The following is a 23,475-nucleotide window of genomic DNA, read 5'->3' as shown; positions in this document are numbered from 1 at the left end:
GAAGAAACTTTAAGTGATAGAAATGATGCTGTGAGGATTTCCTAATAGATTTATTTCAAGACATCAAGTCATACAAGATAGAATTTAGCTAAGGGAGCACCACTTCAAAAATAATCCAAATACAAGTAGTTGCTAACCATACATATTAGAGATAAGTAAAATTTAGGATTCTAGGATGTGAATGTTTATTCAGCAGGTTTGGCTAGGATGTAAATGTTTGTTTACCAGGATGGGCCAGTCATTAGGCTCATTCCCATAACCCTGACTCACAACCAGTCATTGGATCCATTTCCTCTATCAAAGAATATGCTTCTTATTAGTGCTCAAAATGGTCAATGCTGGGTCACAACCATGCTTAAGTCCTGGCATGCCATAATGACCTAAGTCTCTTCTTTAAGCAAGTCGTAACTCTGCCAGGTGGGCAACATGACCCTAGGCAACAACTATTTGAAGTGGAAGAGCACTCATGTACTCAAAATAATTCTGACAAAATTCAGAATTTGTGCTGTGTAAATCTTCCATCTGTCTAGGTGGCCAGGATTGTAGTCTTATGTCTCTGTTTAAATTGTTCAAACTGTAACTTGGAGCAGGGACCCAAAATATATTTAATAATGATAGTCTTTCTGGAATGTATTAACTTGATGTAAAATCTTTAGTAAAATCTTCTACTTGAGGCTGGCTCCTCTTGGAGTATTAGCCAGGGCTAATTAGACAGGCACTATCAGTTAAGAGATTTCTCTTTCTTTCGTTGAGTATGTGGAGTGATTGCTCACTGAGAGAAGCATATTTCTACTGCAAAGTAAAGGAAAGAAGGAATAAAGGATGGTCTCTTACTTACTTTCTAGTTGATATGATAAAATAACATTATAAAAGCAACTTAACAGAGAAAAGGTTTATTTTGAAGGGAAAAATCCCCAAAAAAACAAGGTCCTAAAATGAGCCCAAGGTTCAGGAAGTCACTACACATGGAATTTCTGGAAAGCAGCTAGTCCCCAACATAAGCCTTGGGGCTTGGAGGTTGCAAAAACAAGCATTTTGACTTATTTCCAACCAGCAGTTTCAAAAAGCAGTTTATCCAGAAAAATAGTTTCTGGGTCTGGTGAAACAATACCATTCCTGAAAGGCCTTTTCCTGGCACAAGATTATCTTGGCAACCAGAAAACATGCAACACCACAAAGTCCCACCACACAGCAAGCCTCATACAAGATATTTATTGGGGAGAACAGAATGGTAACTGCCTCTGGACAGAAAGAGAAACAGCAGCAGGCTGGATGGAAAGGAAAGTTTTTTATAGGGTTTTTGAAGCATGCTAAGTGATTTTAGTGGAAGACTATCATACAATAGAAATATGCTTTGGCCATTTACTGCTAGGTTACAGGGTCAGAGATTTCCAAGACTTGGAATTCTGGGTCAAGTCTGGCCCAGGTGCTTGGAGTCAAGTCAGGGTCAGGGTGTTCTTTCCTTGGCTCTTGTCTCTGACTTGGAGTCAAATTAGGGTCAGAGTGTTATTCCTTTGCCCCTTTTACCCTAGACTTCCTACTCTCAATCATAGAAACTGCCTTCAGGCTCTGGACAGGGCCTTCTCCTGTGCCCTCGGGTACAGTGCCACTAAGTCTTGAGGTACCCTTTTCAAACCAACAAAAGACATCAATCTGTGTTTTTATTCTTTAATTTCCCTTTGCTCATTTAATTTTGCATATTTTGATGCTGAAACCAAGGAAGGATGAGGGCAGGTAGAGTGTATGGGACATCTCCACCAGTTCCCTTCTTTGTCAGGCTTTTTTTTTCTAGCTTTTGTTTCCTGTCTTTTCTTTATCTTTCTAACAGCCTTCTAAGCTTACTGATGCCCAATCGTGACCAGTGCACATCCCAGACACCTCATACCACTATGTTCCTGGAAACAGTTTTTTCCCCTATAGCACATTCAACAGGAAGAAAAACCATGTCTGCACCAGGTTTCTAGCTGTCTCATTGCTGCCTACAGCAGAACAAAGGGTTTGTCTAGGAAAAGTAGAGGTCCATCAAATAACCCATTTTGACCTCATTCTCTGTCTTTTCAAAAAAGCAAGACTCCTTGGGGGTTTACAGAACAAATTAATATATGCTTATCCACTAAGTGTTGGGTACCTATAATCTTACCTTTTTGTCACCTACCATTTGTCTCATTCCCTCTAAACCCCACTCCCTATATCTATGTCTGCCTTAGTAACTGATAAATGAGCCACCAAACTCATCCCTTTTGTTGCCACTCTGGGAAATTTTTCAGGACTCTAAACGGTGACAGTGGGACTAAGGTTTTCTTTACAACAGTTAGCCACTATCTTGCCAGCTCCCAGAAAGCCTTAAATAAATTTCAATCAACTCAACACTGTTCAGCATCAGCTCAACTCTTTGGCCACCATGGTACTCCAAAATCAAAGAAGGCTATCCCTTGACTACAGTCAATGTTAGGCTATTTGGTATGGGAGAATGGTCTGTATTCTGTCAATTATATTTTAAATAAATGCTTATTGGTCTGTAGCCAAACAGGAAGTTGAGGCAGGTCTATGAGAACAGGATAATTCTGGGAAGAAGGAAGCCCATTCTTCAGCAGTCCCAGCCCATACACGGAAAAAGCAAGATGTGACTGCCTTGCTGAAAAAGGTACCGAGCCATGTGACTAACATATACTAGAATATGTAAGTTATAATATAACTAATATAAGTTATAAGAGCTAATACAAAACCTGATCTAATGGGCTAATCACTTTATAGTTAATGTAGACCTTTGTGTGATTTCTTTGTGACTTAACTATTGTGGGAACTGGGCAGGACAGAAACCCAGACAACAGCTATTCACCTTTCTTCCACAAACAATACTGCTTCTACATCAACAGTTCAAAAGTGGTTTGGGACCCAAAGGCTTAGAGACCATAGAAAATTCAACAAACCTCCTCCTATGGATGACTTCTGATGCCCTCCCATCTTCTTTCTCTCCCCTTACTCAGCTTTTTCTTTTTTATTATCTTTATACTTATATTTTAACTTTGTCTTTTAAACTTTTTTGCAGAAGTTCCTTCTGGGCCACATTGCCACCATCACCCAGTCTGCCACATAAAATAAAGTAAAAAACAATGCTTCTCTTAGAGTTACTCCAAACCCCCAAACTCCAAATGATTCCTCTGACTACAAGAAGTAGCCAGATAAAAAACAGTGCCACATATCCTTTATCTGTAAAATGTCTGGAATAAAGGAAAGTGTATCCCTAGAACCAGGCCCTAAAACATGACCAAGGTCCTAGGAAGTCCACCACTCATAATGTTCCTTGAAAGCAGTAGACCACCTCCTGGAGTCCAGAACTGGAACTATCGGGCATTTTAATCTCCCACCTCACTTTTTCAAAAAGCAGTTTATGCAGCAAAACAGTTTCTAGGGCGACCACAACCATACCCCTTCTTCCTACTCTCAACTACAAAAACTGCTCTTCTGGATGGATAGTTCTTGAATATGGCAAAACACTGAGAAATCATGGTAGCAGAAATCTAGCTGGTTCCATTGTATCTGAACACAGGAAGCAGAGAGTAAACAGGAAGTGGGGCAAAGCTATTGTGGTGGTTTGAATGAGAATGTCTTCCATAGGCTCACATTTGAATCCTTGGTCCCCAGTTGTTGGAACTGTTGGGAAGGTTATACTGCCACACTAGAATGGAGCCTGCCCTCTTTGTCTTGAAGTTGCGTGAGCTTCTGTGTACCTACCCTTGGGAATATTTATGCAGGCAGTTATTTTCCAGAAGGAAGAAAATTTTCAGCATTCTGATGCAAGGTTCTCTCCTTTTATTATGATTTGCACTTTTACAAATTGCAGCATTTGGTAGGTGTAGTCTTGCCATAGGGGTAACTTTGTTATTGTTCCAATGCAGAACACAAGGTTTCTCTTTAACAGTAGGATCCTGTTTTTCAGTTGAAACCTGGGTAGCAACTTTGATTGCCTTGGGGCTCTTGTTTGATAAAAAGGCCCAAGGAAAGAACATCCTAACTTGGTCCTGAGACCAGCGCCACAGAAAAGCACCCTGACCCTGATTTGATCCCAAGACCAGGACCAAGGAAAAGAATCCCACCAGTTCCTGAGCTTGCCTCAACATCAGGCCAAAGAATTCCACTAATCCCCGAGTACAAAATCTCATCAATTCCTGAGCTTGCCTCAAGATCAGGCCTCCTTCGAAAATTCCGGCCCCAAGAAACTCTATATAAACCTTGTAGTCTGCTCAGTTTCCTGCTGCTTCTCACTCTAGCATAGGCAGTCACCTTTCTGGTCTTTTCTCTCCCAATAAATCTCTTGTGTGAAGTTTGTTGTACTGTGTGACTTTGTGGTATTCTTTGGCTCCTGATTGCCAGGATACCTTTCCCTTCAGAGCTGTAACACTTGTATTGGGAAAACCTTCCCCTGACAGAGCTAAGCTGTTACACTTACACTGGGGAGCCTGTCCCTGCTCCCATCTGAGCAGAGCTGTAACACTTCTGTTGAGTAAGCCTTTACTGTTTTGCACACGGAGGCTTCTTTTCAGGTGGAAGAAGAGCAAGCTTTATTTTGCTCAGCAACCTTTTATACCTCTATTGCTTCTGTGGAGACCCACAGGCCAGAAAGAGCACAAACATCCTTGTCAATTACAGACGACAAGGAAGTTCTGCTGTCAGTCAGGGGGAGTGAGGGCAGCTGGATCACAACACTGTTTGAGTGGCACAACACTTACAATACTTGTATTTGATGCCATGACTCAGAAAGGCTCTCCTGATGTGCTCCTGTGCTTCCCGTCATGGTCTGAGCCACACTGGGACCCTATCCCTCATCTCCAGTCCACCCATACACAGACTCACATTCTTGTTCACGGATCACTCAACACCTCATCCACCAGCAACAAACAAGTAAGCTTCCACTCAGTGTTAACATTTCCCTGAGTCCGATGAAGTGACTATTGAGTATCCAGCAACCCTCTGGTACTCTTGAGGTGGAGGTACCCCCAGCCATGGTCTTTAAGGCTACAGCTGACCCTCTTCACCTGACCCCATCCCACTACCATTGATGCAGCAATCCTGCAGTTTCCTTAGGCCCAACTAGGCTATTGTGCCCCTTCCTGCCCCTTCTCCCATCTCCTTTGGCACTGTCTGTAATCTCACAGCTCCTCTAGAACCAAGTGGCTTTTGTAGTCCCAATCTCCCTGACTTTTTCCTGTGAATGGGATCCTCCACCTAGAACTTGATTTTTATCGTCACCTTCTGACCTCTATGAAAGCCATGGTACCAGGCACTAAGTCTCTCCTCTAGTTTAAGCAGGTTAAGCCCTGACCCCCATTGAATGTGGTGACAACTCACTGAACAGCTTGTTCCTTGTTTAGTCCTCCATGAGTACTGGGGATGCCCATGACTACTGGCTGCAGTGACATTTTCCTTCTCTTCTCTCTGTAATGATCTGTTCTGTCTCTTTAAGAGACAAGCCAAGCCCACTCCTTCCCCTGTCTGCTGAGGCAGGCTGATCTTCAGCTTCCAGCCAGAGTTCTCTCTTTTCGTTCTTCCTCTCGAATAGGCAGCTTCTGTCTCTCCCTTCTCTCCCTCCCTCCCTCTCTCCTCTCCCCCTCTCTGCTCTTCTCCTTCTCCCCCTTCCCTTCCATAACCGACTTAATAAATATCCAACCTCACTCTGCATGGCATGCCCATCCATGTCTCTGTCTCTTGCCCACCGCCATGTGTCTCCCTGCCCTGGACCAGCCACTGCTGGGGGACCTGAAGCCATCCCTGCCTGGTACAAGCTGCTCTCAGGGCCAGCTGCCTGCTGACATATGGCCTGCTGCCACCACTTAGGGACCTGCAGAGTTTCTGCTGCCTGCTGCTGCCGGGGATCCTGCAGCATGTTTTTATTTTTTCATTACACTCTCGCCCATAGGAATGGTATTTTCTATATCCACTTTCCTCCTTGTGATACTTCTTAGAAAACCTCCAGCCTCTACATCTGGCACCCAACCCAACATGTAATCACTTTTGCAATCAAATTTGGCCTTATAATCCATCCAAATGACTGCTTAATGGCACCTGGATCCTAATAGTCCTCGGAAACTTTTAAAATACTGCAAGCCATTCCCTACATTTAAGTTTTATCTTTTCTCATTTCAAGCCCTATTTGTTTTTTGTTCTATGTTTCCCACCCCCACTCACCACACTCACACATGCTGTGTAAATGTCCCATCTTTTAAGCAGAGCTGTGGGGAAGCCTTTCCCTTCAGACCTGCCACACTAACAGCTCTTTACCTAGACAAACTGAACAGTTTTTATGTCCTTCTGCCCCATTGTTACAGTAACCTTGAGGCTTTGCACTTCTTCTTCTGGTTCCCTGGTAACACTTTGAAGATAAACATCAACATTATCACTCTTTAGTATGTAAATTACCAGATGAAAAGTTGAAGGTGTCTGGAGCCCATTAATGCAACATTACTTTCTCTGGTTTAAAATAATGCAATTTAAGTTTTACCTCTGGTTCTGGGTAGAGACTCAAAACATTACACACTAATAAGTCATCATTTTAAAAGTTATTCAAGACAGACAAATTGATATCCAGGCCAAGAGTCCAGCCTCCCACCCCCAGTGCAATTTGTCTCCAGAAAGCCTGAGTCACCTGAAATCACGCTGTTGTTTGGCACTTCTCTCCAAATTGAAATATTTGCTTCAGGAAGGAAGAGGAGGCTTGTGAGCCTCTGGAGGTAAACAAAAGGACACAGGTCTGTCTGGGGCAAAAAGAAACTTGAAAGATTCCTGAGGGCTTGCACCCAATTGTCTAAAATGGAGCAAACACTGACTTGTTAGTGGAGACTCTAAACAGCCCCACGTCAGAAAGGAAGAAACGTTGTGACCCTGAAGCTGCCTGGAAGCTCTAGACTTCCGGGTACGGGTTTGTGGGAATCATCACTTGGACAGAGGTGTGCTTTCTAGAGATGCAGCTGCTTTTGTGTCATCTCTGCTCTTTGTCAGTAACTCCTCACGCATGCTTCTCTTCACAACCCTAGTAAAAACTCATTGCTCACCGAATTGTACATTGGTGCTGTCATTATGTTCTATTGAAAGCTCCCTTTTCAGTGTGTGTGGCTGAGGTTGTGTTTCTCTAGTGTGTTGCATTTCTCTAGAAAAAGTCATTCATATAACACATGCTGGAGAGGGGGAATAATTTATCCCCTGGATGATATAATATACTTTTTGTGGTGTTAAAAATTTCTGAATATACTTCCAGGTTTGAGAAACCCACCTGGATGAAAATAAGAAATAGCAAGGAAAGAAACATTACTGGTCCCAGGTTTTTACATCAGATGAATGAAAAAGAAAAGAAATTTAAAAGGGGGAAGGGAAGGAATATGACAGCTCCTAGGTGTGGTGGAGGACAAATTTTATTATAGATGTGTAGGAGAGCAGAGGCAGAGGCAGGAGCATTTGAGAGCGTTCACAGTGAGTATGACCAGACTAAACCATGTGAGGAGAGGGAGGGGAGAAGGGAAAAGAGGGAAAGGGGGACCAGGTGGAGCCACCAGTGAAGCCACAGGGCGATTGGTAATGAAAAGTCCCCAGACTATCTTGATACAAAATATACAGCTTTAATAAACAGAAGTAAGACTTACAACAGCTTACACCAGAATTCAAACGATCCGTCCGGACGCAGGAGCCAGGCGAAAAAAGGGGCTAGCAGAGCGTGCTTGTTAGGTTTATAGGCAGGCTTTAGCCTGAGGGTGGCACACCCCAAAAACAGAATGTGATTGACTGAACTCCCCTATCACACCAGGAGCCCCAAAAGAGAGTAGAATTAAGAGGACCAGGTAACCAAAATGGTTGATTATAAACCGAAGGGAAGCCCAAGCCCTGAGCAGAGTATGCCCCCTAGGAGGGCCTTGTAACAGGTAAAGACGAAGGGATGCAGGGATGGTGTGGGAGAATTATCTGTATTCTGTCAATAATATTTTAATAAAACACTGATTGGCCAGGCAGGCAGTATAGGCAGGAAAGCCAGACAGGAAGTAGAGGTGGAGCAAAGAGACTGGGAGTATTCTAGAAAGCAGGTAGCTCCCTCTGCATTCCTGCCCAGACCACCGAAGAGGCAGCATGTAAGCTGACAGCTGAAAAAGGTACCAAGCCACATAGCTAACATAGATCAGAATAATGGGTTAATATAAGCTATACGAGTTAACAAGAAGCCTGAGCTAATGGGCCAATCAGTTTTATAACTTATAGAGGTCTCTGTGTGATTGATTCTCTGGGACTTGTCAGCTGTGGGCTACCGGGCAGGGATAGATACCCCAACAAGCTGGTCCTCATGTTACACAGGGAGAATCTGGAGGTCAGTGTCTGTGTTGATATGTTCAGTAGACACCTCAGCCATTTGTTATGAGTTTGCAACCTAACATCACCAGTCTCAGCTTGAAAACCCACCAGTCCCTGGACTTGCTCTAAGCTCAGGACTTAAAACCTCGCCAATTACCACCTGGAAATCTCCACCCTGGAATGTTCCACTTTCAAGAAACCCTATATATCCTGCCTCCCACTCCGTTATCTGCTGCTTTTCTCCCAAGCACAAGCAGTCACCCTCTTGTGTCTTTCCCAATAAATCACGTGTGAAGTCTGTTGTGTCCTGCGATTTTATGGTAGTCCTTGGTTCCTGACTGCCAAGATACCTTTCCCTTCAGAGCTACAACACTTCCATTGGAGAAACCTTTACCCTCAGAGCTGTAACATTTCTATCTGGGAACCTTTCTCCTCAGAGCTGTAAGCTTATTCTTTCTAGAATCCCCTCCTAGTGCTGCTCTTTGCCGAGCTCCATCAGGCAGCTCTGTAGAACATTAAAACATCGGTCTACTAAAACCCAAGCTGCTTGGCACTCCTGTGAGGGATGTTATTGATCAGATTATTGAAGTAGGAAGACACATCTTAAATCTGAGCCATACCTTCTGCTGGCAGGCCAGATAAAAGAAGATGGAAGAATGAAACTTTGCTTTTGCCTGCATGCCCTCACTTTCACTACCAAGTTCACCTATCTTGTTGCTGTAACATTTCTTTGTTGATTATAATCAACTTCTGGGTTCCAACTACCACTGAAGACTAGCAGCTCTCCAGAGAAACCTCAGGCCTTCAGTGCCAAATTAGGAGCGCAGAGATATCCAACCTGATGGAAGAGGAAACTACCAAATTCTTAGCCTCTCCAGTTTGAGGCAACAATATTAGTTCCTTTATTATTGCTGTGACATAACACCACTACCGAAAGCAACTTGGGAAGGAAAAGGTTTATTTCAATTTACAACTCAGATCACAATCTGTCACTGAGAGAAGCCAGGGCAGGATTTCAAGTCAGGATCCTGGAGGCAATAGCTGATGGAGAAACCATGGAAGGATGTTGCTTAATGTCTTGCTCCCTGTGGCTACCTGATCCTGCTTTCTTATGCCTTCCATGACCTACTTGCCCAGGAGTAGCACTGCCCACAATGAGTTGGGCCCTCCCACATCAACCATAATCAAGAAAATGATTCAGACTTCTCTCCATGCCAATCTTGTGAAGGTACTTTATCAATTAAGTTTCCCTAGTCCCATATGTCTATGTTTGTGGTAAGCTGACAAACAAAATAAAACAAAAACTAGTACAGCAGTCATTAAAGGACTATTAAACCTGCATCCTGTATGTTAGGCTAATATAAGTGTGTGTGTGTGTGTGTGTGTGTGTGTGTGGTGTGTGTGTTCATTCTATCAGTTCTATTCCTTTGAACAGCCTTAAGTAAAACAGACTGAATATTGTCCTACATGGATATTTCCTTAACAAATACATCACTTCTTTACTTTTAATTCAGCTTCAGGCAAGTTTTCAGACCATGGGCAGAATGTAGTGAGATTCTTTGACAGATTGCCTGAATGGTCTTTAAACCAGTTCCTGTTAGTTTCCTACAAAAACTCCATGGGATGGACATCTACCATGCACACATTTCTTTAGTTCCTAGTCTTCCAAACTCATGCTAGGACTTTTCGAGTCCCAACTTACAAAAACTTTCAAATTCATCCCACAAACAACTCCCAAAGGCCTAAAATCACAAGTCAAAATTTTCATTGTTATTTTATTTTATTTATTTATTTATTTGCTTACTTACTTATTTAGTTTTTAAGACAAGGTTTTTCTCTGTAACCCTGACTGTCCTGGAACTCTGTAGAACAGGATGACCTCAAAGTCACAGAGGTCTGCTTGCCTCTGCCTCTCAAGTGCCAGGATTAAAAGCATGTGGTGCTACCACTGCCCAGTACACAGTCAAATTCATCACAGTAACAGACACACTTCTTAGTATGAATTTCTGTCTTAGTTTCGTTTCCTGTTTCCTTGATAAAATACCCTGGGACAAAGGATTTATTTTGACTTATAGCTCCAGAAGGATACTATTCATCGTGGTGGGGAAGGCATAGCAATAGGCAAGGCAGGTATGGTCACAGGTACAAGATTCTGGCTAACTATGAGACAGAACAGGAAACAGACCTAGGCAATGAAGAAGCAAGGTCCTGATTGGCGCTCCAACGTGTTCTAGCTAAATTCACATGAAACCTGAGAGGACTTGAAAAGGAATTCTAGACACTAAAAAGCAAAGTTTAGCCGCACTTATTTTTTTTTCAAATGGGCTCTGCTTGCTGGCATCATGCTGCAGCTTCTTTAAGAGAGGTCTTCCTGATTCAGCAGTAGCAAAAAAAAATGCCCAGTTTCAAAAAGGTGGCTTCCTGCTTTATGCTGCCAACAATAACTCTGGGTCTTTCAGAAGGCTGAATATTTAAATGGGGTTTGTAAGCACCATGTTACAAACTGCTTAATGACTCAACATAGAGCCGCTGCATACTTGGAACTGAAGTGGTGTGCATGGCTTTCAGAGGCAGTGAACATTCCTCCCACATGGGTGGAGCCAAAAGGCAAAGCAGCCTTGGCCCTAGTCACATCCTAGCTCAGCATTTTAAGAAGTGCTCCTGGACAGAAAATAATTACAGATACACAATAAACACATATTCAAATGAAAATGACCTCTAAATGGATCACAGTATTGGATAAATGTATGTAGGTTTGGGAGAGAGAAGAAAAAGAATATAGACAGTTATAAAAAAATAAATGTTTTAAACAAAGGCCATTGAGCCTATAGTTCATGGTCCTAGAGAAGCTAAGGAATAAGGCGAACACAAAGAAAAATTTATAGAGATAAACCTGGAAATTGGAAATTGACAGGCTTGACTGGCAGGGTTGTGAGCGTGGGTGTGGGGAGAGAGGGGAGGGTAGGAAGAGAAGAGGAGGGGAAAGGGGGAGGGGAGAGGAGAACTTTAGGGAATGGGATGGTTGAGATGGAAGAAGGGTAGAGATGAGAGCAAGGAAAGAGATATCTTTTTTTAAAAAATATTTATTTATTTATTTATTTATTTATTTATTTATTATGTATATAATATTCTGTCTGCGTGTATGCCTGAAGGCCAGAAGAGGGCACCAGACCTCATTACAGATGGTTGTGAGCCACCATGTGGTTGCTGGGAATTGAACTCAGGAACTTTGGAAGGGCAGGCAATGCTCTTAACTGCTGAGCCATCTCTCCAGCCCCAGAAAGAGATATCTTGATTGAGGGAGCCATTATAGGGTTAGTAGAAACCTGGTTCTAGAGAAATTCTCAGTAATCCAAAAGGATGACTCCACCTAAGACCCTGGGTAATAGAGGAGAGGGGGCTCAATCTTGACTTGCCTTGTAGTCAGACTGATGATTATCTTAAACATCACCATAGAGGCTTCATCCAGCAAATGATGGATGCAGAGGGCAAGACCCACATCGGAGCACTGGAGTGAGCTCCCAAAGTCCAGTTGAAGAGTGGAAGGAATGAAAATATGAGCAAGGAGGTCAAGACCATAATAGGATCATCCACTGAAACAGTCTACCTGAGCTAATGGGAGCTTACCAACTCCAGCTGGACTGGGAAGGAACAAGCATAGGACCAAACTAGTCCCTCTGAATGTGGTGGATAGTTGCATGGCTGGGGCAGACTGAGGGGCCACTGGCAGTGGCACTGGGATTTATCCCTACTGCCTGTACTGGCTTTTTGGGAACCTGTTCTCTTTGGATGTATACCTTGCTCAGCCTAGATAGAATAGGGAGGGCCTTGGACCTTCCACAAGGCAATGTGCCTTACCCTCTCTTAGGAAGAGATGGGGGTGGGGTGGGAGGGTGTGTGGATGGAATGGGAGAAGGTGAGGGAGTAGAAACTTGGATTGCTATTTTTTTAAAAAAAAATATTATCAATTAAAAAAAACCCAAAAAGGTAAAGTCTTTAAAGAGACAGAGTACAGAGAGTCATAGATTAAAAGTAGTAAAGAAAAATAGGCTTTGTAAAGATAAAAATACACAGAGAGTCTGGATTATGTATATTATTGTGTTTTCTTTGAATTTTTTGACTGTGAAGGAGCTAAGTACAGAGAGACATTTCATTGTATAGGCTGCTAAGTTAAACCAACATGTACCTTTTAAAGATATCTTGATTCCAAAATTTGGGTTTAAGGATTTGTTGCTTTGGAAAAAAGGTTCTTCTTTTGTTTCCACAGAAGATCAGCATTTGTCAATAAATTCCAGACTAATGTGGTTTGATGGAACAAGACCTCCCCTGAAAGGTCACCATAACACCCCCAGAAAATACTTTGCCAAACAAAAAGCAAGAAGCAATTTGGAGAGAACCACACCCAAATTCCCAAATATTGTTTACAAATGTTTCTTTACATTTATAGGGGGATATGCTATAGAGATTTGCATTGGTATGGATCTTGGTTTATTGATACAAATTTTTAGGTTAATTTTGTTATATGTATATTTCTGCCCTTGATTAAGGTATTGTGTTTGTGCAGCTCATTTAAAAATGAAATGTATAATTAAGAAATACAGGTTAATAGATAGTCATCTATAATTGTCAAGCTTGTAGTCATGTTAGTAGGTTTTCTAGATATATGGAGATATATTTCAGTTAGATAGGTATTCTTCAGATCTTTCAGAGACCTTCAGAATATGACATTTAAAATGTTTTAAGAACTTAGTACTTTTCATGACAATGAGACACATATGTTTCTGGCAGTACCAATAAGTTCAAGAGGATGATGGGTGTTGACGAGGCTCCTCATGGAGTTTGTAAGCCATTTGAGCAAGAAATTGTTCTTGCTTGGACTGCTTGATGAATTGGACATGCAAAACCCACAGAGAAATGACTGCTGAACTTGCCTAAAGGTGAAACAGTCCTTCAGGGCTCCTGCTCCATGAAAGACTCTGCGACACATTCTGCAGGATAAACTACCAATATAGGGGGAACTGTCTTTGAAATTTCCTTTTTCATGGAAAAGTCTTCTGGATACTATGGTCCTGTAGGCTGAAAAATACAGAAGAACTTTGGGTGACTGTCCAGGCAGTGAAGTGTTTCTGTCAATTTTAGAGTTTTAGAAGTTTCTTACAATGAACCTTCTGATTACTTAGATAATATTATATCCTTCTGGGGTCGTTGATGGAGTTGAAGAATAGATAGTGGTGTAGGAGGTCTTTCTGGTTATTTATTGCTTTCATTGGTTGAATAAAGAAACTGCCTTGGCCTTTTGATAGGGCAGCAATTAGGTAGGTAGAGTAGACAGAACTGAATTCTGGGAAGAAGAAAGCACGGTCAGGGATTGCCGCAATGGAGCCAGCCACCAGATCAGACATGCTGAATCTTTCCCGATAAGCCATGACCTTGTGGTGAAATACAGATTATTAGAAATGGGCTAAATCAAGATGTGAGAGTTAGCCAATAAGAAGCTAGAGCTAATGTCCAGGCAATAATTTAATTGATACAATTTCCATGTGGTTATGTCAGGGGTTAAGCTAGCCGGGCAGTGGGACATGACTCACCCCGGCTCCTCATACAACAGATAGTTAAAATTATACTTCTCCTTAGTCATTATAAAAGATAAAGTAGATATAAATATTGTAACTATAAATCTTGCTTGATAACTGTTTTTGTTATATGTAATTTTAGTATGTTAAAATTAAAACCTTCCTTCTTACTTAAACAGAAATGGGGAGGTGATGTGGGATTCCCCTTTGTATGCTGTGAATAACACTGGTTAATAAAGGATTGTCTCGGGCCTGTGCAGGGAAGAAAAGTGGTAGGTGGGGGAAAACTGAACTGAAAGCTGGGAGAAAGAAGGTGGAGTCAGAGAGAAAAGTCATGTAACCCCGCTGGAGATAGATACCATAACTTTTTCCAGTAAGTCACAGTCTTGTGGTGATACACAGGTTAATGGAGATGGGTTAAATTAAGATATAGGTTAGCCAGAAATACGCTTAAGCTATTGGTCAAACAGTATTCCAAATAAGGTTTCTGTGTAATTAATTTTTGGCTGAGCAACCCAGAACAAATAAGCAGTTTCCCCACAACACTTCTCCAATGAGCCACTTTACCTAGCGAAACTCATCCCTCTAAATATTTCACAGCCTTCTTATTTTAATTGATTTTATTGAGTTATACATTTTTTTCTGCTCCCTGCCCTTCCTCTCCTCTCCCTTCAACTCTCTCCCATGGCCCCCATGCTCCCAATTTACTCAGGAGAGCTTGTCTTTTTCTATTTCTCATGTAGATTAGATCCATATATGTCTCTCTTGGGGTCCTCATTGTTGTCTAGATTCTCTGGTATTATCATTTATAGGCTGGTTTTCTTTGCTTTATGTTTAAAAACCACTTATGAGTGAGTCCATATGTTATTTGTTTTTTTGGGGTCTGGGTTACCTCACTCAATATGATGTTTTCTAGCTTCATCCATTTGTCTGCAAATTTCAAGATGTCATTATTTTTTTCTTCCACAGCCTTCTTATTCATAGCCTTCACCTAGGAAATGGGTATTCAAACAGATGAGCTAATAAGGGATATCTAACATTCAAACTAGAAGAGCCTTATCTCAGACTTCGATAAGCATTCAAGCACAAATGGACTTGTGAAATTATGAGAACCAGTGAGTAAAGAATCATGTGACTCATCCTTGACTAGCTTGAGAGTTTTCTCTTTTATTCTCACATGAAAATTTTTTCCTTTGTCCAGTAACTAAACAGAAAAAGATGTGTGTAAATTTCATAATGACCCCCAAGTGGAAAGATTTTGACATATTTTATTCTTAGTGACAGGAAATTCAAGTCACAGAAGATTATGTTTCACACTGTAGGAAAATGCCATACACCTCTGACCATAGCATCTGCTAGTAAAATAATATACTGAAGAAGCAAGTAAAAATAACCATTTAAATACTCATTTTTCTACTCCCACTATTTGCTGTACCCAGTGTGTAAGGACAATTAACCCAGTATCACCTTTATATATGTCATAAAAATTGTAGTGCATAGGGTGATGACTTGGAGGATAATAAGATTGTCAATGTTTTAACATAATAAGCCAGTGTCTTGGAGAAATAATTTGTGTCTCATAGTAAGATAATTGCTCTACTCCATGAGTAAAATAGAAAAGATGCACTATAAGCACTGTTAAGTGAAGATGAATTGCTTCCGATGGTAATGTAGTGGGTAAAGACATGAAAAAAAATGAATTATCTAGATTAATAGCTGCATTTTAAATTCAAGACATCATATTAATCTTGTTCAAAAATGAAATCACATCCAAAATAGAAAATATAATCAGAGCCACCCCTGGGGTATGTATGTTCTTAGCATTCGTTTGTAATGCTTGAACTAGAAAACTGAATGGGAAACATTACACAATGTGATAATGGAGCTTCCCTAGAAGGATGCCATTATTGTCTTTGTTTTAGTAGTTTTAAAGTCATTTAAATTGAATTTATTTTGACATATATAAAACAGACTTCGATGTGCTTTTTTCTTTAACTTTCTCCTCTCTCCTAATTCACTATATTGAACAAAATTTTCTGATCTCAGTAAAAATTAAAACTTACTTGACTTATATATTTGATTTAATGTCATTTTCTTTTTTTTATTTTTCTTCAGAGCCCAATAACTTGAAAAGGCAATCCATAGTCTCTTTTCATTATCTGGCCTTCTACTCAATCTTAAAGTCATCTATTTTTTTGGCCCTTCAATGTAATTAGACAACGAATGTCACCAATCATCACTTATTAATTGACCCAATGTTTATTTCTGCTGTAGACATACTCTTCTATTTCTCTTGTCTATCAAATTATCTTTTGTCACTTTCTAATTGCCCTGTATGCCTGAGGAATTTTAATGTTATTGTGAAAGCACCACAGCATTCTCTTTTACTATATTAAATCTCTCAGATTTTCAGCCTGGTAAGATCTCTTGATAGAAAATTCTTCCACAAACACTCCTCAATTGCTGGTGGGAGTGCAAACTTGTACATTCACTGTGGAAATCAATATGACAGTTCCTCAGAAAGTTGGGACTCGATCTACCTCAAGACCCAGCTATACCATTCTTGGGTATATACCCAAAGGACATTCCATGCTGCTGTAAGACACTTGCCCAAATATGTTCATTGTTTCTTTATTTATAATAACCAGAACCCAGAAACAACCTAGATGCCCCTCAACAGAAGAATGGATAAAGAAAATGTACATTTACACAATGGAATATTGCTACACTATTAAAATCAATGATATCACAAGATTTGCTGGCAAGTAGATGGAACCGGAAAAGATTGTGAGTGAAGTAACCCAGACCCAGCAAGATAAACATGGTATGCACTCATTTATAAGTGGATATTAGTTGTTAATTAAAGGAGAATCATTATAGAATCCACAGACCCAGAGAGGCTAAATAACAAGGAGGGCACCAGGGGGCATACATGGATCTCTCTGGGAAGGAGAAGTAGACTAGGTTTTTTTCAAGTGGACTGGGAATGGGTGGAGATGGGAACAGGAGGATTCAGGCAGGGGGCATGGAAGAAGGGAGTACTGAGAGAGACAACTGAAAATGAGGGGTATTTGGGGGTGATGTGGAAACTACCTGGAATCAATGAAAATGACCCTAGCAAAGTTTCCTAGTTATGGACCCTGAACTAGCTAGCCGTCTGCTATAGTCAGGCAAGGCTTCCAGCAGTGGAACTGGGACATCCAGCCAGACATAAAACCTGTGACCTCCAATGTGCTCTGTTTGCAAGATGTGCTGGTGTAATGGCAGTGCAGAACTTGTAGGAGTTGCCCACCAATAATTGGTCTAACTTGAGGCCCACACCACAAGAGAGAGAGCCCACACTTAACACTGCATGGGTAGCCAGGACCCAGAGGTTGATCAGCTCAGAGATCCAAAATAGAACCAAATATGATAGGCAAAAAGTAGTCAATGAAATGATTCCTAATAATATTCCACAATATTCATGTATTGATGCCTAGCCCAAATGTCACCTGAGGGGCATCGTTCAAAAAAAAATGATAGGAGGAGATGCAAAGATCCACAATCAATTGCTAGGTAAAGCCAGGGGAACCCTGTAAAAGAGCTGGGAGGAAGAATTCTAAGAGCTAGATGGGTGGAGGACACCTTGAGAACATGACCCAGGGTCAACTAAGCAGGGCTAGTATGGTCTCACAGAGACTGATGCAACCATTAGGGATCCTATGTGGGCCTGATTTATGACCTCTGCATGTAGGTTCTGGTTGTGTAGTTGGTGATCTTGTGGGATCCCTAAAAGCAGAAGTGTCGGGGGGGGGGGGGAACCTCTGACTCTTTGGCTTACTTCCTCCTAACAAATCACCTTGTCCAGCCTTGATATGAGGATTTGTGCCTAGTCTTATTATAATTTGTTATGCCATGTTCTGTTAATATTCCTGGGAGGCCTGCTCTTTTTTTAAAGGAAGATGAAGGAGGAATGGATCTAGGGGAGAGGAAATGGAGCGTAATGGGAGAAGAGGCAGGGGAAACTGGGATGTAAATACATAAGGAATAAAAATTAAGATTAAAAAAGAAAATCTTTCTACAAATAGTAAGTTTTAAGTGAATATGCTTAAGAAATCCAACTCAGATGTAGATGGTATTATTTATCAGGTTTTTTTTTAAATTGCAGTTAAGTTCTTTTTCTTTTCTGTTTATTGTTATACAAATTAGGGCCTGTAAATCTCAGAGACAAAAGAAAAAAATGGTGGAGTTATCTTGTGTGTTTCTTTGCCTGTTCTCCTATATATGAAGTAATACCAAATATGTTTTAAATAATACTATTTTCATTAAACTATACCCTTTAAATTTATATATACAGAAAAATGGCATTTCATTAACTGTTTTATGATTCACAATAATGCTAAACCAAAATAGGGTGGTATTTCACAACATTTATGTTGATTTTTCTTTTCTGTGGTGTCACCAAAAGATGTTACAGGAAGCATCTTTGTGTGTGTCATCTACCTTGTGAGGAGCATCTGTGAAAAAAAATAAGCAAATGAAAACCTAGGTTTGGGTAGCCTCAATTTTTTTTTCTGCAAAATTAGATGTTAGCGAAATGTAGGAGCATGGCATCAGGCTTATTATCAAAACTCTAACAACTTGACAAAAATTTCAAAATCCTTCAGACAAAATAAGATTGAGAATAAATTGATGTCATTAGATATAAGGCAATTAGATATTCTACCCTGTAATTAAGAGTGGAATGAGATTCTCTTAATAAAGATGACTGCAGATGCTGTGACTAGAAAGGACATTGGGAAAGGAATTGTTCTGCATTAGCTAAAAAGCAAGAGGCAGGCTTAGTGGTAGATGCCTTTAATACCAGTACTCGAGAGACAAAGACAGAGGATCTCTGTGAGTTTAAGGCCAGCCTGGTTTACATAGTAAGTTCCAGACCAGCCAGGGATACATAGTGAGAGACTCTATCTTAAAATAAAAGTCAGAAACAAACCCTCCCAAACACACACACACACACACACACACACACACACACACACACACACAGTAACAATAAACAATCAAAAAGAAAAAAATAAAGACAACTGATGAATTAATGTGCTCCAAGAGGGAGTTAAAATAACCAATCTACCACTTTTTCCATCTCTGGGATATAATTCTTCATGACATTTGTATGTGTAATTTTGAAAAACCTTTTTCTATATTATATTTACAAGGATAAATGTATATAGCAAATATCCTTAGAAAGTATAGATCATTTGTGGAAAAATGGTAGCTTTTTTCTTTCTTGACCAGGATACTAAAGATAGTGGCAACCACCATGAAATATTTAACAAATTTTCTTACAACATCTCTTTGATTTATGTGTGTGTGTATGTATGTTGTTTTTACATTTTGTTTAAGACAAGGTCTCACTGTGCAACCAAGGCTGGCCTTGAACTTAGAGATCCATCTGCCTGCTGGAATTAAATGTATGCCACCATGCCAAGCTAGGACATCTTTTTAAAAATTACAGGTCTCTTCAACTGTGACACAGATCCAAAGTGCACAGTATCTACCTAGGCTTACCTTCTGCACCATCTTCATGGGACCAGGGGACAGTAGGACATTGATGTGAACATGAGATTCACACTGCAGTATCACAAGCAATACATTCTTTTTTTCCCCCTCTGAAACAGGAATTTCATATTTTCTCCCAACATCTATGAAATTATAGCAAGCTCACTTATTAAGTGATAAGTATGGTGTAATTTCAGACTCTTCACAGCTCTTGAAAGTTTTAGCAGCAAGGATGCATTGCTGACAAGGAAATGTCATACTGCAGTAGACAAGTGTAAGAGCTCTCCAGTCATTTGTGAACTGAGATTGAAAATTAGACCTAACAGCATTTAGACGAGAGTGATTTTGCTTAAATTGGGGCAGTGGCTACGGAATAAGACTGTCTGCTGCCCTTGCTCCTGTGCTCATGAGGCTGTGAATAAAGTGGCAGGGTGGAAACAAGAAACCCGCATGCATGATGCCTTCATGATGTTCTTCAACCTCTTCCAGTAGGGGCACCAAAAGTCAACAAATACCTAGAATTGTTCTAGTGTGTTAAGTTGATCAAAACGCTTGAAATTAATTAGGGGAAAGTGTGAGCAGTTGTTGAACTATGTTAAAAAAAAAAAAAAGAAAAGAAAAGAAAAAGAAAAAAAAACCCAACTTTGTGGCAGGCCTTCTGGAATCCAGCAGATCACACTCAAACCAGCAAAACTGGCACTGAAGAACCATACAGATCCCAAACAAACCACGTTTTCCTAAAGACAGGAGACTGTATGTAGTTTGCCTGTATAATAAAGAAGAATCCTCTTTATCAGCTCCTACAGAAGTATTTTAAAGTACACTGACATTAATCAATCAGCTTTGTTCTGCTGTTCTTTTTCCTTTTTCACACCTCACAAAATCCACTGTTCTGCTATTGCTCAGTGGGAATTCTCATTTTGTTTTATACAATCAAGGTGGCCTATATCCACAAACTATGACTTGGAAACAATTCTATCTCCAACTAAATTTGTTCTGGTTTCGCATTTTGACAACTGTTTGGGACAGAAACATATGTGCCTTGATTACTTCTGCCAAAACACGGTCTTTTTTCTCTCTGATCCTTTGGCTTACCCTTAATATCAATCATGTCCAGGGAAAAACTGAGTATATTGGAGCATTTCAAGGAAATTCTGGGCTCATTTTTTTTTTTACAGCTTTTTCATCACAAACACAAAACCACTTTCCTAATAGATGTATTACTGGGAAAGTACAACTAAAATTTGGTTGGTAAGGTTTGGTTAGGGTTCATAGTAGGGGACAAAACTAAAATAAAAATATTTGGGGATCATCAGGGATGATACAATGTTACATTTCTGTGTTTTATATGAATGTATAGTAAAGGAAGCACTTTGACCCACTGATCTATTTTCCTAGCCACTAATCTATAATATAAATTGATGAGTTATATTTTGCACTGTCCTATCCCTAAATATGAAAGGGAATACTTGTGAGGTGTGTGTGTGTGTGTGTGTGTGTGTGTGTGTGTGTGTGTGTGTGTGTGTGAGTGTGTGATTTGCTAATGATTAATCTAGATTTTAACTCACAGTAAACATCACTCTACATTTGGCCTACACCCCTTATCCAGAAAAGGGATGATCTGTATCAGGGGAGATCTGTTCTTACCCAGAAAGATCTCCTAGTTGCCACCAGTGGATTAATATTTAGAATTATTTGTTCTATCCCATGAAGTTTACAGCTTTCAGACCAGCTCTGAAAGCATTCAAGAGCAACCTTGGTATATTTTTGGTTTTTTATTCAGCAAAGGAGGGTCATATTCTTGATATACTGTTTGGTCATTGGAATCAGTACCAATCTCTGTGACTCTTGGTTATAAGTATCAGAAACTCTGGTGAAGGAATACAGTCTCCAGCAAGAGGCCACCTATAATTTCAGGGGCCTTTTCTACCTTTAATCGTTTTAATTTTGTATTGATAAACAACTAATGAACAGATAGGAAGGTTATAAAAAGACTCATTTTTCAAATGAAAGTGAAATATAAAAAAGCTAAGCTAGCTTCATTGATATCTTGACTTTAAATAAAAAGGGAGCAGCTATACCCTGAGAAGAAAGGCTAACGCCCAGTCTGCTCGCTGAAGCAAAGTCACTAAATTCAATGACTCTAAATATATTTGCTTTTTAGATAGTTTAACTGCACTGAAACTCAATATCTACATGGATGCTGTGGAAGTTTGTTCCCAGAACCAGACAGCTGTTCCACTCAATAGGCAAAGTTTAGACCATTGACTTTTTTGCCCGCAGTAAGCCCTTCCACTCCAGAAACGGCGGTGTCGGATTTCAAACACATGTCTTGTGGACTTTGAAACGTGAAAATGAGTTGAGCTTCTGGTCAAACTGAACTTCAAAAAACATCACGTAGATGTTCTCTGGAGAAGTCTGTTGTCTTTTGAGACTGAATCAAGCTGTTCTGTTTGATGGAAATTTTACCATTGTTTGTCAGACTTGTTCTCTCCCAAAGTTGTATTCTTTATCTTAAGATATAAGAGGATATTTCACATCATTGTTCACCCGTGGTTCTCAAACTGGGGGGTCGTGGTTCTCAAACTGGGGGTCGTGATTCCTTTGAGAGTCAAGCAGCCCTTTCTCAGGGATCACATATTAGATATCCTTCATTTCAGACATTTACATTACAATTCATAATAGAAGCAAAATTACAGTTATGAAGTAGTAAAGAAAATAATTTTATTGTTGGGGTCTCTCAGCATGAGAAAATGTATTAAAGGATCGCAGCATTTGTAAGGTTGAAGACCACTGCATTAGATCATAGCTCATTTCTCAGAACTATCCGAAGTTCCTTTCACTGCTGACACCTTTTGAAGTTCAGATCACTTGACTCCACCACACTACTGTGGTACTTGAAATTCTACCTGCATTTATTTCAAATCTTCATTCATTTTCAGTGTAAAAATTATACCATTTACTGAAAATACAACTTTCCTCAATTATGGTCGGTTATTCTGACTCTTCCTTTGGCCACTTCTGATGCACTCACCCTAGAAAAAACAGATGAAGTTAACAACACACCACAAGTTTACTGAGGTATACTTATACTTTTCACATGAACCTCAACTTTAAATGTCTGTATAAATCTTCCAATCCAATATGTCTGTGGTATTCTCTTATGCTCAAAAGACAAGGCAAGTTGAAGGAGTGATTCCACATACCCATTCAGCATTTTAGTTCAGGCATATTTTCCAAAGAGAAATTACAATTCTGGAAATACATAATGTATTATCTAGGCTATGATTTAATTCAGGGAGACAAATCCTTTACTTTTAAAAGATTTCAGAGAATGAAAATAAGGAAAAAAAAATTTTCAGGCCAACAACAAAGAGACAATTCAGAGGATTTATGGGTCTCACTGGCCATTTCAAATAGTGGGAAAATAACTTTTTTAAAACAACCAAACTGTTATGACATGGCCACATTTTAAGTAGCCAAATACCTTCCCACAAAGCTTAAACAAGGGCTGGGGAGTCGGCTTAACTTTACAGCATTACTGTGTGAGCATGAGGTCCTGTGTTTGAGTTCCCAGCATCTATTTAATAAGCCAGAAACAGAGCAGCTCCAGCCTCTAATTCCATAGCTGCTGAGACAGAGAAGGGCATCCCTGGGGCATGTTAACCAGCTAGATTTTTTTGCATTAGTGATCTTCAAATTGACTGATAGACCCTGGCTTAAAAAAACGAGGCAGAGGGCTGACAAGATGGTTAAGTGGGTAAAGGCATTTGCTGCAAAGTCTGGTGACCTGAGTTTCATTTCCAGGACACATAAACTGGAAGAAGAGAATTTGTGCCTGAAAGTCATCATCTGACCTCCACATGCATGTTATGGCACACACACACACACACACACACACACACACACAAGCACGCATGCACACGTACACACACATACACAATAAACATAAGCATACTCTAGACACTTAAAAGTATCCCTTTTATGACTTCTAACTAGACATTCTTAACTACCATAAATCCTCAAACCTAAT

Source organism: Myodes glareolus, chromosome X (genome assembly GCF_982192425.1).
Source record: "Myodes glareolus chromosome X, mMyoGla1.1, whole genome shotgun sequence".
Taxonomy (NCBI): domain Eukaryota; kingdom Metazoa; phylum Chordata; class Mammalia; order Rodentia; family Cricetidae; genus Myodes; species Myodes glareolus.
Note: the sequence above shows the minus strand (reverse complement) of the source record.